Source organism: Scyliorhinus canicula, chromosome 6 (genome assembly GCF_902713615.1).
Source record: "Scyliorhinus canicula chromosome 6, sScyCan1.1, whole genome shotgun sequence".
Taxonomy (NCBI): domain Eukaryota; kingdom Metazoa; phylum Chordata; class Chondrichthyes; order Carcharhiniformes; family Scyliorhinidae; genus Scyliorhinus; species Scyliorhinus canicula.
The window spans coordinates 35,488,315-35,501,688 of record NC_052151.1 but is presented as its reverse complement, the minus strand read 5'-3'; the positions used below and the strand labels follow the sequence as shown (position 1 = coordinate 35,501,688).

The 13,374-nt window shown below is 48.5% G+C and overlaps 1 protein-coding gene across 1 annotated transcript in view; it reads right to left on the bottom strand.

Moving 5' to 3' along the window:
• The window catches only part of rev3l (REV3 like, DNA directed polymerase zeta catalytic subunit), a 244,539-nt gene that overhangs the window by 163,642 nt on the left and 67,523 nt on the right, over positions 1–13,374 (bottom strand). The gene's annotated exons all lie outside the window — the stretch shown is intronic.

Below are 13,374 nucleotides of genomic sequence, written 5' to 3'. Positions count from 1 at the left end.
CCTCAACCGTGATTTCCCACCTACAGTTGTTGAGGGCCCTCAGTGTACGTCCATCTTCCAGGCCATTAAACTCGCCCCCTCCCAGAACAAGGATAGAGTCCACCTTGTTCTCACATTTCTTCCCACCAGCCTCTGTATTCAAAGCATAATCCTCCGCATTTTCACAAACTCCGGTGTGTTGCCACCACCAAACGCATCTTCCCTTCACTCCCTGTCAGCATTCCGCGGAAATCGTTCCCTCCGAGATGATCTAGTCCACTCCTCCACCATACCCAGTACTTCTCCCATCACCTCTGGCACCTTCCCATGCAAGCACTGAAGTTGTAACACCTGCACCGTTAAGTCTTCCATGCTTAATTTCCCAGGCCTAAAACACTCATTCCAGGTTAAACAGTGTTTCACTTGCACCTCTTCCAATTTGGTCTATTGCATTCGCTGCTACCAATAATCGAAGAGACTAAGCGCAGACTGGGTGATCACTTTGCTGAGCACCTTTGGCCTCTGTGCATTCAGGACCTTGACCTTTCTGTTGCTTGCCATTTTAACAAAAGACCCTGCTCCCACGCCTGTCCTTGGCCTGCTGCAATGTTCCAGTGAAGCTCAACGCAAACTGGAGGAACAACATCTCATCTTCCGGTTAGGCACGCTCCAGCCTTACGTCTCAACATCGAATTCAACAACTTCAGATGATTAGCTCTACCCCATCCCGACCCCTTTGTTTTTATCCCATTTCATTTTAACTGTCTCTTACCATTTCTTTCTTTCTTGTCTTTCTTTATATATATTCAAACCCCCCCAACCCCATTCCTTACCTTTTCTCCCTTTTGCTTCCCCCTCCCCCCACATCTACATCTGTCACAGTTCATCCTCTGATGTTAGTTTCTCTGCGGTTTGGTCTTTCGCACCTTTTGTTCTCTCTGGGGGACTGCCATCAGCAATCTTTTCCCTTCGTTTCTGTGGCTATTGGCAATGTGTTCCCTTGGATTCTGTGGCTATGACTCATCTTTCATTCTCTCACACCACAGTATAAATATTTCCTACTTTCTATATCTTTTCAGCTTTGACAAATGGCCATCTGGACTCGAAACGTTAGCTCTTTTCTCTTCCTACAGATGCTGCCAGAGCTGCTGAGATTTTCAAGCATTTTCTCCTTGGTTTCAGGGGGGTTGTATTAATCAGGTCAAACCATAAGAGGATAGTTTAGGAGTCTGGTAACAGTGGGGAAGAAGCTGTTTTTGGATCTGTTTGTACGTGTTCTCAGACTTCTGTATCTCCTGCCCGATAGAAGTTGGGAGAGTGAGTAAGCCAGGTGGGAGGGGTCTTTGATTATGCTGCCCGTTTTCCCCAGGCAGTGCTAGGTTTAGATGGAGTCAATGTACGGGAGGCGTGTGATGGACTGGGCTGTGTTCACAACTCTCAAAAGTTTCTTGCAGTCTTGGGCTGAGCAGTTGCCATACCAGGCTGTGGTGCAGCCAGATAGGATGCTTTCTATGGCGCATCTGTAAAATTTGGTAAGAATCAATGTGGACATGCCAAATTTCCTTAGTTTACTGAGGAAGTATAGGCGCTGTTCGGGTACAGAGGGAGAATTCAGAATGTCCAAATTACCTCAGCACGTCTTTTGGGACTTGTGGGAGGAAACCAACGCAGACACAGGGAGAACGTGCAGACTCTGCACAGACGGTGACCCAAGCCGGGAATCGAAGCTGAGACGCATGGTGATTATTGAAATCCTTACTCCCAAAAGCTGGGACTGACTCATTATAGTTTGGTGCACTGCTTTTCAACTAATTATGTTTTGAAATGGAATCATCCTCCCACAGAATAGGATGATCTCTGCAGGCTCCACCTGTACCCCAAGCCCTGAAGGAATCAGAGATCTGTCTAGACTACATTGTTGTCGTCAAACTCTCAAGGGTTCATATGACAGATAAAAGTTCATCCTTGCTTAGTGAACACAAACACTGAGCTCCAGGACATAAGTAGGAAACTCAGGGCTTCCATTTTAATTAAAAAGATCCAACAAATTGACTCAATGTTGATGAAAAATTTCAAGGGTGAGTATTATTCATCTCAAAGCAGTTTCCAAAGTTTCTTGGAAACATAAAATGGACACGAAGAAAAAAAAAATCAAGCCAAAATGTTGACGAAGTACAACTACAGGTTTCAAGTAAACATCAAACTATGATGATCATGGCTAGCACCGTGCATCTGTTTTACTCTTGTACCTTACAGAAATGTCAAGAATCTGGGTAGGTGTTTTATCTTATAACTAGTTACCAGCTCAGATTGGCTTGACATAGCATAACATGCAATCAATTAAAACTTCCGTCAAATCTGATCAACTTCATGAAAAGTCAGTCAGTTATACAGCACGGAAAGAGGCCCTTCCGCCCATCCTGTCAGCCATCAAGCACCTCTTTTATTTTTGAAAAATATTTTTATTCAAAATTGTAACATTTTTACATCAACAGTAGTCCCCCACTCCCCTCGACAGCAACCAGGTCTCCAGAATGTAAAATGAACAAACTCCATCTCTGGTGGAACCACTCATCTGCCCATCTTCGAGCAAATTTAACCCTTTCCAAGTATAGGGACTTCAGCAGGTCCCCCAGCCACACCGAGGCACTAGGGGGAGAAGCTGACCTCCACCTCAACAGAACCCACCTGAGAGCAATCAATGAGGTAAAGGCTAAAACGTCTGCCCCGCTCCCATTTGCAGCTCCTGCCACTTGGCCTTAATTCCTTCCATACACCTCCCCGTGTTTGCGTGGGGTTCGCCCCCACAACCCAAAAATGTGCAAGCTAGGTGGATTGGCCACGCTAAAATTGCCCCTTAATTGGACAAAATGAATTGGGTACTCTAAATTAAAAAAAATTCCTTCCATAGACTCCTTGTCCTCCTCCTTTAGGGCAGCATGGTAGCACAACTGGCTAGCACTGTGCTTCACAGCGCCAGGGTCCAGGGTTCGATTCCCCGCTGGGTCACTGTCTGTGCGGAGTCTGCATGTTCTCCCCGTGTGTGCGTGGGTTTCCTCCGGGTGCTCCGGTTTCCTCCCACAGTCCAAAGACGGGCAGGTTGGGTGGATTGGCCATCCTAAATTGCCTTTTCAGTGTCCAAAAGGTTAGGAGGGGTTATTGGGTTACAGGGATAGTGTGGAAGTGAGGGCTTAAGTGGGTCGGTGCAGACTCGATGGGCCGAATGGCCTCTTCTGCACTGTCTGTTCTATGACCCTACTGTAGATCGCTGAAATGACCCCACTCTCCAACCCGCCCCACACCAATAGCACCTTTTCCAACGAGGATAGTGCCACTGGAAGAGTTGTGAAAGCCTTTCTTGCTAAATTCTGCACCTGCATATACCTAAAGCCCTCCTTCACTCCCAGCTCCTCCAAACTTGTGAATCTCCCTTCCAGAAACAGATCCTTCATCTCTTTTACTCCCTTCTCCTCCCATCATCAGAACCTCACATCCATCCTCACTGGCTCAAACCCATGATTTATCTGATCTTTGACCCTGCCTTCAGCGCTGTCAAAATTGCCCCCAAATCTTCAGTGTGACGACCACAATCAGATTCCCAGAATACTTCCCCAGGGGCGAACGCGAGCAGCAGTGGCACCGTTGCTAGCGTCCACAGTCCCGACCCCTTGCAGAACCCTGCCTCCATCCGCACCGACAAAGCCTCAGTCTCTTTACTCCAGCCCACACAGTGTTTGCCGCCCAGTAATAGTACAACAAATTCGAAGAGCCAAGCCCGCCGACCGTCGCCCCTTTGGAGCACCTTAGCACCGTGGTTAGCACTGTTGCTTCACAGCGCCAGGGTCCCAGGTTCGATTCACGCTTGGTGACTGTCTGTGCGGAATTTGCACGTTCTTGGGAGCGTCTGCATGGGTACTCACTGGAACAAAAACAAAAACCGCAGCAAAATATTCATTTTGACTGCCTGCACCCAGCGACAAAGGGAGACATCTCATTTTCCCAAATCCTCCTTCACCTTACCCACAAGTATTGTGAAATGTAACTTACAGAGTCCAGCACCTATATATTCTAATCTCATTTTCCAACACTTGGTCTACGGCCTTGTAGTGCTGTAGCGTTTCAGTGCTCATTTAAATGCTTCTTGAATGTTGAGGGTTCCCACCTCCACCACCCTTTCTTGCAGGGAGTTCCAGATTCCCATCACCCTCGGGGTAAAAAAAAAAGCTTTCCCTCAAATCCCTTCAATCTCCTGCTCCTTACCTTAAATCCTGCTGGTTATTGACCCCTCAACGAAGGGGAAGTTCCGTCTTATCTACCTTTTTTATGTCCTTCATGGTTTTGTGCACCCGAGTCAGGTCTCCCTTAGGTTTGTCCAGTCCAAGGAGAACAACCTCAGCCTAACCAGGCTCTCTTCATAACTGAAACTCTCAGGCCCAGGCAACATCCTGGTGAATCTCCTGGTGCAATCACTTTCTTCCTATACTGTGGTGACCAGAACTGCACACAGTACTCTAGCTGTGGCTGAATCAGCATTTTATGCAACTCCATCATAACCTCCTTGCTCTTATATTCTATGTCTCAATTAATCAAGGCAAGTATAAGAACATAAGAACTAGGAGCAGGAGTAGGCCATCTGCCCCCTCAAGCCTGCTCCGCCATTCAATGAGATCATGGCTGATCTTTTGTGGACTCAGCTCCACTTTCCGGCCCGAACACCATAACCCTTAATCCCTTTATTCTTCAAAAAACTATCTATCTTTACCTTAAAAATATTTAATGAAGGAGCCTCTACTGCTTCACTGGGCAAGGAATTCCATAGATTCACAACCCTTTGGGTGAAGAAGCTCCTCCTAATCTCAGTCCTAAATCTACTTCCCCTTATTTTGAGGCTATGCCCCCTAGTTCTGCTTTCACTCGCCAGTGGAAACAACCTGCCCGCATCTATCCTATCTATTTCCTTCAGTATCCCATATGCCTTCTTAACCACCTTATCCTGCTGTCTTGAGGGACCAATGGAAATGCACCCAAGGTCCCTCTGGTCCTCTCTATGTCCGAGCATGCTACCTTTCTGTCTATTTCCTTGCCTTGTTAGTCCTCCCAAAATGCATCAGCTTCAATTTGCCACTGTTCTGCCCATCTAACCAACCCATTTACATCACCTTGTAATCCAAGGCTTTGCTCCTCGCCATTAATCACACAACCAATTTGTGTAATCTGCAAATTTACTCATCATACCACCCGCATTCCCATCTAGACCATTAATGCACACGACAAACAGCAAGGGACTCAGCACCAATCCCTGCTGTCCTCCAGTTCTCTGGCACCCCTCCTGTGGCCAGAGAGGATTTAAAAATTAATGTCAGAGCCCCTGTAGTCTTGGCTAGCAGCCTAGGACAAGTCTGAGCCTGCAGATTTATCAACCTTCAATCCTGCTAAAACCACTAACACCTTCTTCTTCTCAATGCTAGTTTGTTCAATTATACCACTTACATAATTATACCTGCATTATCCTTCTCCATAGCAAACACAGATGTAAAGAACTCATTGATGAGACCATCAATTCACGTGACACGTGGTTAGAAATGAACAGTGGTTTTAATCGTCTTACAACAGAGCCTGCCTGTGAAGAGATGAACTCCAGATGAACTGGCAGGCAGGCTCCGACTGCCAAGCTGTATACAACCAGTGGGGGGGGAGGAGTCATGGGCGGAGCCAAGGGTGGAGCCCAGTACAAACTTCCGTACATTCCCAGTACACCTCCCCCAGGGGAAGAGCCACGCATCTGCTCGTGTGCCGAGCTTACAGAGGCATGGTACAACATGTGTGATAACAGTGTGAATTATGCTATTATGATTCACCACATTCACCCCCTGTAAAAAAAAAAAATCAAGTCCGGCGAGGGTGATGGTTTACAGATTGAGCCTGTCCGGTGGTCGAGTTGTCCGTTGTGATCGGCGGAGCATCGGGGTTACAGTCTCTTCTGGTGGCTGGATGATCACGGTCGGTCGGGGTACGATGGCGGACTCCGGGGGTGATTCTGTCCGAGCTTCGTACCCGTCTGGTTCGACTGGGGGCGCTGGGAGCTTGAGAGTGCGGGCGCGCGGAACACATGTAGCGAACAGGTAGGCGCAGGGGCAGGGCGAGTTGGGTGGGATGTAGTGAATGAAATTAAATGAAAATCGCTTATTGTCACGAGTAGGCTTCAATGAAGTGAATGTGAAAAGCCCCGAGTCGCCACATTCCGGCGCCTGTCCGGGGAGGCTGGTATGGGAATCGAACCGTGCTGCTGGCCTGTTTGGTCTGCTTTAAAAACCAGCGATTTAGCCCAGTGAGCTAAACCAGCCCCTGCGAGGTGTACCTTGGCGGTGGTAGTGGTGGGGTTTGATCCTGCAGGCGCTAGGTCCCGGAGGGATACAGTGTCCTGACGGTCGTCAGGGAACTCTATGAAGGCGTATTGGGGGTTCGAGTGTAGTAGGAGCACTTTTTCCACAAGCGGGTCAGTTTTGTGTGCCCTGACGTGCTTCCTGAGGAGCACTGGGCCCGGTGTAGTCAACCATGCCGGGAGCGAAACCCCCATGGTAGTGCCCCAGGAAAAGGTAAAGAGCCGCTCGTGAGGGGTCTGGTTGGTGGCGGTACACAAGAGGGACCTAATAGCGTGGAGCGCGTCTGGAAGGACTTCTTGCCAATGGGGAATCGAGAGATTCCGGGACCGGATGGTCAGTAGGACGGTCTCGCATTCTCCCTCTCCACCTGCCCATTCCCCCTGGGGTTATAGCTGGTAGTCCTGCTCGAGGTGATGCCCTTGTTGAGCAGGTACTGACGCAGCTCGTCGCTCATGAAGGACGAACCCCGGTCGCTGTGTACATAGCTGGGGAAACCAAACAGGGTGAAGATACTATGCAGGGCCCTGATGACTGTGTGGGAGGTCATGTCGGGGCACAGGATAGCAAAAGGGAATCCGGAGAACTCGTCGATGACATTTAGGAAGTACACATTGCGGTTTGCACTCCGCGCAGATCGGGCAATCCCTGGTGACAGCTTTTACCTCCTCGGTGGAGAAAGGCAGATTACAGGCTTTAATGTAGTGGGCGAGCCGGGTGACCCCCTGGTGGCAGAGGTTATTGTGGATGGCTTTTAAGTGGTCACTCTGCATGCTGGCGCACGTGCCGCGGGACAGGGCATCTGGGGGCTCGTTGAGCTTCCCCGGTCGATACATAATATCGTATTTGTAGGTGGAGAGCTCGATCCTCCACCTCAGAATTTTAGCATTTTTAATTTTGCCCCTTTACGAGTTGTCAAACATGAAGGCAACCGATCTTTGGTCGGTGATGAGGGTGAACCTTCTACCTGCGAGGTAGTGCCTCCAGTAACGAATAGCCTCCACAATGGCTTGTGCTTCCTTTTCGACTGAGGAGTGTCGAAGGTCCGAAGCGGAGGGGGTTTGGGAGAAAAATGCGACTGGTCTCCCTGCCTGATTTAATGTGGCTGCAAGAGCGACCTCTGAGGCGTCGCTCTCAACTTGGAAAGGGACGGATTCATCCACCGCCCGCATGGCCGCTTTGGCGATGTCCTCCTTGATGCAGTTGAAGGCCTGACGGGCCTCAGCTGACAGGGGAAAAAGTGTGGCCTTAAAGAGTGGGCGGGCTTTGTCCACATATCGAGGGACCCACTGGGCATAATATGAAAAGAATCCAAAGAACCGTTTGAGGGCCCTGGGACAATGAGGGAGAGGGAGTTCTATGAGGGGGCGCATACGGTCCGGGTCGGGACCCAGGACTCCGTTTTCCACGACATAGCCGAGGATGGCTAGTCTGGTAGTGTGGAAAACGCATTTCTCCTTGTTGTACGTGAGATTAAGCTTCTGGGCCTTCTGGAGAAATCGATTGAGGTTGGCATCGTGGTCCTGCTGGTCACAGCCGCAGATGGTGACGTTGTCCAAGTACGGAAACATGGCCCGCAGCCCGTACTGGTCCACCATTCGGTCCATTGCTCGTTGGAACACCGAGACCCCACTTGTGACACCAAAGGGAACCCGGAGGAAGTGGAAGAGGCGGCCATCGGCCTCGAACGCCGTGAAGTGGCGGTCCTCCGGGCGGATTGGGAGCTGGTGGTATGCAGACTTCAGATCCACTGTGGAGAAAATCCAATACTGGGCTATCTGATTCACCATGTCTGCAATCCTGGGGAGGGGGTACACGTCGAGGAGCGTAAACCGATTAATAGACTAACTATAGTCTACGACCGTGCGGAATTTTTCCCTGGTCTTGACGACCACCACCTGAGCTCTCCAGGGACTGTTACTGGCCTCTATGATCCCCTCACGTAGGAGCCTCCAGACCTCGGCTTGAATGAACACCCTGTCCTGTAGGCTGTACCGCCTGCTGCGAGTGGCTACGGGTTTACAGTCCGGAGTGAGATTGGTAAAGAGAGATATGGGGGGGGGGTAGATTCGCAGCGTGGCTAGGCTGCAGATAGTGAGTGGGGGTAGAGAGGGGGGGGGGGGGGGGGGGGTGGAGAAAGAGATTTGCAGCGTGGCTAGGCTGCAGATAGTGAGTGGGGGTAGAGGGGGGGGGTGGTGGAGAAAGCGATTTGCAGCGTGGCTAGGCTGCAGATAGTGAGTGGGGGTAGAGGTCCGCCGAAGCGGAGGGTGAGACTCTTGAGATTGCACTGAAAATCGAGTCCCAGTAAGAGTGGGGCAGAACGTATAGTTGAAAATTAGAGTAACTAGCGCCTTGGATCGTTAGAGTCGCGACGGTGTGACCTTGGATGTGGACAGAGTGGGAACCCGGAGTCGGGGTATAGGCCGCAGCGTTCCAGGGCCTGCGAGTGCGGCTGCTTTGTGCCGTGGGAGGGTTGGGGGCTGGGGCCTTCCTTGCCAGACACACTCTGGCGTAGTGACCTTTTCGCCCGCAGCTGCTGCAGGTCGCATTGCGGGCCGGGCAGTGCTGCCGCGCGTGCTGGGACTGGCGACAAAAGTGGCAGGCTGGGGCAGCATGGTGGCTGGGCGGGCGCACGGCGCAGGCCTGGGGCAGTCGCTGGTCGGGGGCCCACGATGGGGTCGCGGAGTCCGCAGGAAATGAGGTGAGGCTATGAAACGAGACCTCCATAGTTGTAATGAGTTCAACAGTTTCTTCAAAATTGAGCCCCTTTCTCCAGCAGTCACTGGCGCACATAATTCGATCTAAGGCCTGCAACAAAGACATCGCGGACAGGAAGTTCTCTATGTTCAGCAGCATTTACTGCCTGGTAATTACAGTCCCGGGATAAGGCTTTTAGAAATTCTTCTAGCGATTCTGTGGGGCGCTGGCGGCGAGTAGTAAAAACATGGCGCGCGTAGACCTCATTGACGGGCCTCACGTATATTTTGTCGAGTAGGGCCAGGGCCTCTGTTTATCAGCCGGTACAATTTAACGGAGTAGATACACGATGGTTCACCCTTCCGTGCAGCAGGCTGAGTTTCTGCTCCTCCGTCGTTTCTGGGGTGGTTGCTTCAGCCAGGTAGGGCTTAAAACATCGGAGCCAATGTTAAAAGATTTCTTTCACCTCTGCATCCTGTGGGTCGAGTTCCAGTCGATCAGGTTCGAGGGCTGATTCCATAGTCGTTCCTTACGGTTTCTTAAGACGATTTCTTAAGGGGGGGGGAAAGAGGAGTCATGGGCAGAGCCACGGGTGGAGCCCAGTACAAACTTCGGTACATTCCCAGTACACCCCACCCCCTAGGGGCAGAGCCGCGCAACTGCTCGTGTGCCGAGCTTACAGAGGCATGGTACAACATGTGTGATAACAGTGTGAATTATGCTATTATGATTCACCACACTCATTTAATACATGGGCTGCCACTTTGGTCCCTAACAAAAGCGATGGGCCAAATATGCTGTGTGATTCGGCTTATTTAAATTTTACCCTATATAAGGAGTCACATTAGCTGCCAACTGAGGCTTCTTTCAATGCAGTGCACTGCACATTCTCTCCTTTTCCAGCCTATTACTCAAAAATGACCAAACAACTAAATCCAACACTATTTGGACTTCAGGGCATGTACTGTCAGCTCTCGGGATGCAAACAACTTCTCCAGAACAGAAAGTATTGTCCCTTATTCAAGATGCACCCGAACAAACAAAGGATCATTGATAGTCCTTTCAAAAAGATTTCTGACAGATTACCCAAAACCTTTACAATAAGATCTCTCTTTTCTACTATCTACAGATGTGAATGGGAAGACAACCCACTCATTTCCCTTCCAAGGAGGGCAGCTAGATCCTGTTTTAAGTATTCCCAATTAGCGTAGTGTTATGGAGTTAAAAAGTTATGACTGATTTATTAGTTTACAGTTTATCACGTGATAAAAAAGTTTGTCAAATCTTTTTAAACATGGACACAGTTCACACTTCGGTCACCCAAGTCGGCCTTTGTGCACTCGACATTCTGCACAAGCCTGGAGCCAGAGACTTGAAACTGCTGGATCAACGTTCTGCACACGCTCAGGGAATTCTTCCAAACGTGTGATGGCGACAAGTTTTTGTGCACATGCATGGAAAGTTCGAGAAGGCCTTTCAGACAGTATTCAACAAGCACAGTACCTCATTCAGGAAAGTGCCCCAGAAGACAGGTAACTGGATTGCCCAGGGGGTTGCCTTATTCTGCTTCTCAATTTGACGTTGTAAAACGGGAGTAAAATCTGCAAGATGGCCGTAATCATGCATTAAGTGACAAGGACTGCACTATTCCCAAAAAGGAGGCTACAAACCATTACTTTGGAACAAAAATGAGAAGTGCTGTGGCGTGGCGACACTGATGAGGAAGCAGCAGCCAGTGAGTTCTCATGGGTGTCTACTAATGACTGTGTACAGAAATAAGAACAAGAAAGTGGTGAAAAGTGCAAATGGAGTGCTATGAAGATTATCTGTAAGAAAACATGGAGCAATTATTGAACATGTGGATTGAGAACCAGAATCAAAGGAATGTGCCCATTAAAATGCTTACTATCCAAAACAAAATCTAGGAGGGTTTGTGTAATGGCCTGAAGCAGCTGCACCTTCCAAAATGCATTACAAAAAAAGGTGGTTCACAAGATCGATCCCCGGAATGAGGGACTGGTCATATGAGGAGCGGGTCTGTACTTGATGGAGTTTGAAGGATATCGAGGGATCTTATTGAAAATTACAGGATTCTGAGAGGCCTAGATAGAGTGGATCTGGAGAGGATGTTTCCACTAGTAGGAGAAACTAGAACCCCAACTCAGACTGAAGGGACGATCCTTTAAAACAGAGTTGAGCAGACATCTCTTCAGCCAGAGGGTGGTTATATCTGTGGAACTTGTTGCTGCAGAAGGCTGTGGAGGCCAAATCACTGAGTGTCTTTAAGACAGAGATAGATAGGTTCTTTATTAACAAGGGGATCAGGGTTATGGAAGAAGGTGGATGAGAAACATCTCAACTATGGTTGACTAACGGAGGCCAAATGGCCTAATTCTGCTCCTACATCTCATGGTCTTATGGTCAAAGTGAAAAGTGCCTCAGGATTCAAGCTAGCCAAGGATCACTTGAATTTGTGGCAATGCAGGAGGTGACTGAGATTAAGCCTCTACTTGTGTACCACTCAAAATTCATGAGCAATGAGGGGTTACAGTAAGCGACATCTTCCTGTCATGTGGAGATTAAGTAAGAAAGCTTAGATGACAACAAAAGTATGTGAGTGGCTTTCAGTACATTTCTTCCCCAGCTGTCAAGGAATATTATGCTTGGAAAAACATCCCAAGTTTTCTTACTTTTGGAGAATGCCTCAGGACATCCTTCGGACCTCAACGACTTCTCCAAAGAAGCCCGTGCAGAATACCTCTCTAAAAAAAACACCACATACTCGATCTATCCTGTGGATCCAGAGGTTATCTGACTTGAGGTTTACTATCTGAACAGGATTTTGTACAACTCAAGGAGACCAATGAAGGAAAGCCGCGTGGTACACGGGTTCAAACTTGACGATAACATTGTTCAGGCAATTAACAATATTGCAAGTGCTTTGGAGGAGGTAAAGTATTCAACCATGACGTGTGTATGGTGCAAGATTTTCCCTAAAGCCATTCAAAACTTCCATAAGCCAATTGAATTTATTCTAAGGCATAGTGTCTATCGGCAGAAGGGTAGGATTTTCCTAAGTGGGCCAAGATAGTAGTAAGAAGGTACTGGAGTCCTCCGAAGTTCTGAAAAATAAAGGAGCTGATGCAGCTTGAGCAGGAGTGAGTTCCAACAGAGAGGAAGAGGGAACATCAGAAGACAAGTAACTAATATTGCAACACATTTCAGAGGTTTTCCAGGTCATTGACGGAGTATTAAAAAATTCCGGTTTATTTCAAAGAAAAGGTATTCACTGCTACAGGGAGCTGTACCAAAAAAAAAAGCATAAGCAAATTTATTCAAGCATTCTTCAAACCTACACTGAGACAAAAGAAAAGCCATCTCATTGACCATGAGTGTTATCCGTTTTTGAGAATTATGCATCGTCAGAATTGTGGTGTTAATTTTAACTTGTAAGCAACGCACATTTCATGCTTAGGTTACACTTCGGTGCTGGAAATCTCGGGTTGGGAATGCATTTCCTGATTTGACATACATTTAAACAAGAAACCTTGTTTCAATACAAGTGGTTTCCAGGAACTACGTTCTACCATCTACAATGGAGATTTGCTGTCTGCAGTCTTGCATCTCCTCTGGATACATGAACCATATAACTGCAGGAGGCGAACTGAAAGGCACTTTACAAAACAGGATACACGAGCATCGAGGGGAATGTGCTGCACATCACCACAATTAGTAAGAATAAACAACACCTCCTCCACAATAGTCCTCAATACCGCAAGGCTGCGTACTTAGCCCCCTACTATACTCCCTGTACACACGCGACCGCTGTCAAAATTTGGTTCCAACTCCATCTGCAAGTTTGCTGACGACACGACCATAGTGGATCAGATCTCGAATAACGACGAGTCCGAATACAGGAGGGAGATGGAGAACCTAGCGGAGTGGTGCAGCGACAATAATCTATCCCTCGTTGCCAGCAAAACTAAAGAGCTGGTCATTGACTTCAGGAAGCAAAGTACTGTACACACCCCTGTCAGCATCAATAGAGCGGAGGGGGAGATGGTTAGCCGTTTCAAATTCCTAGCTGTACACATCACCAAATATCTGTCCTGGTCCACCCACTTCGACACTACCACCACGAAAGCACAACAGCGCCTTTACTTCCTCAGGAAATTCAGCATGTCCACATTAACTCTCTTATCAACTTTTACAGATACACCATAGAAAGCATCTTATCTGCTGCATCACAGCCTAGTATGGCAACTGCTCAGCCCAAGACCGCAAGAAAATTCAGAGAGGCATTAACACAGCCATCACA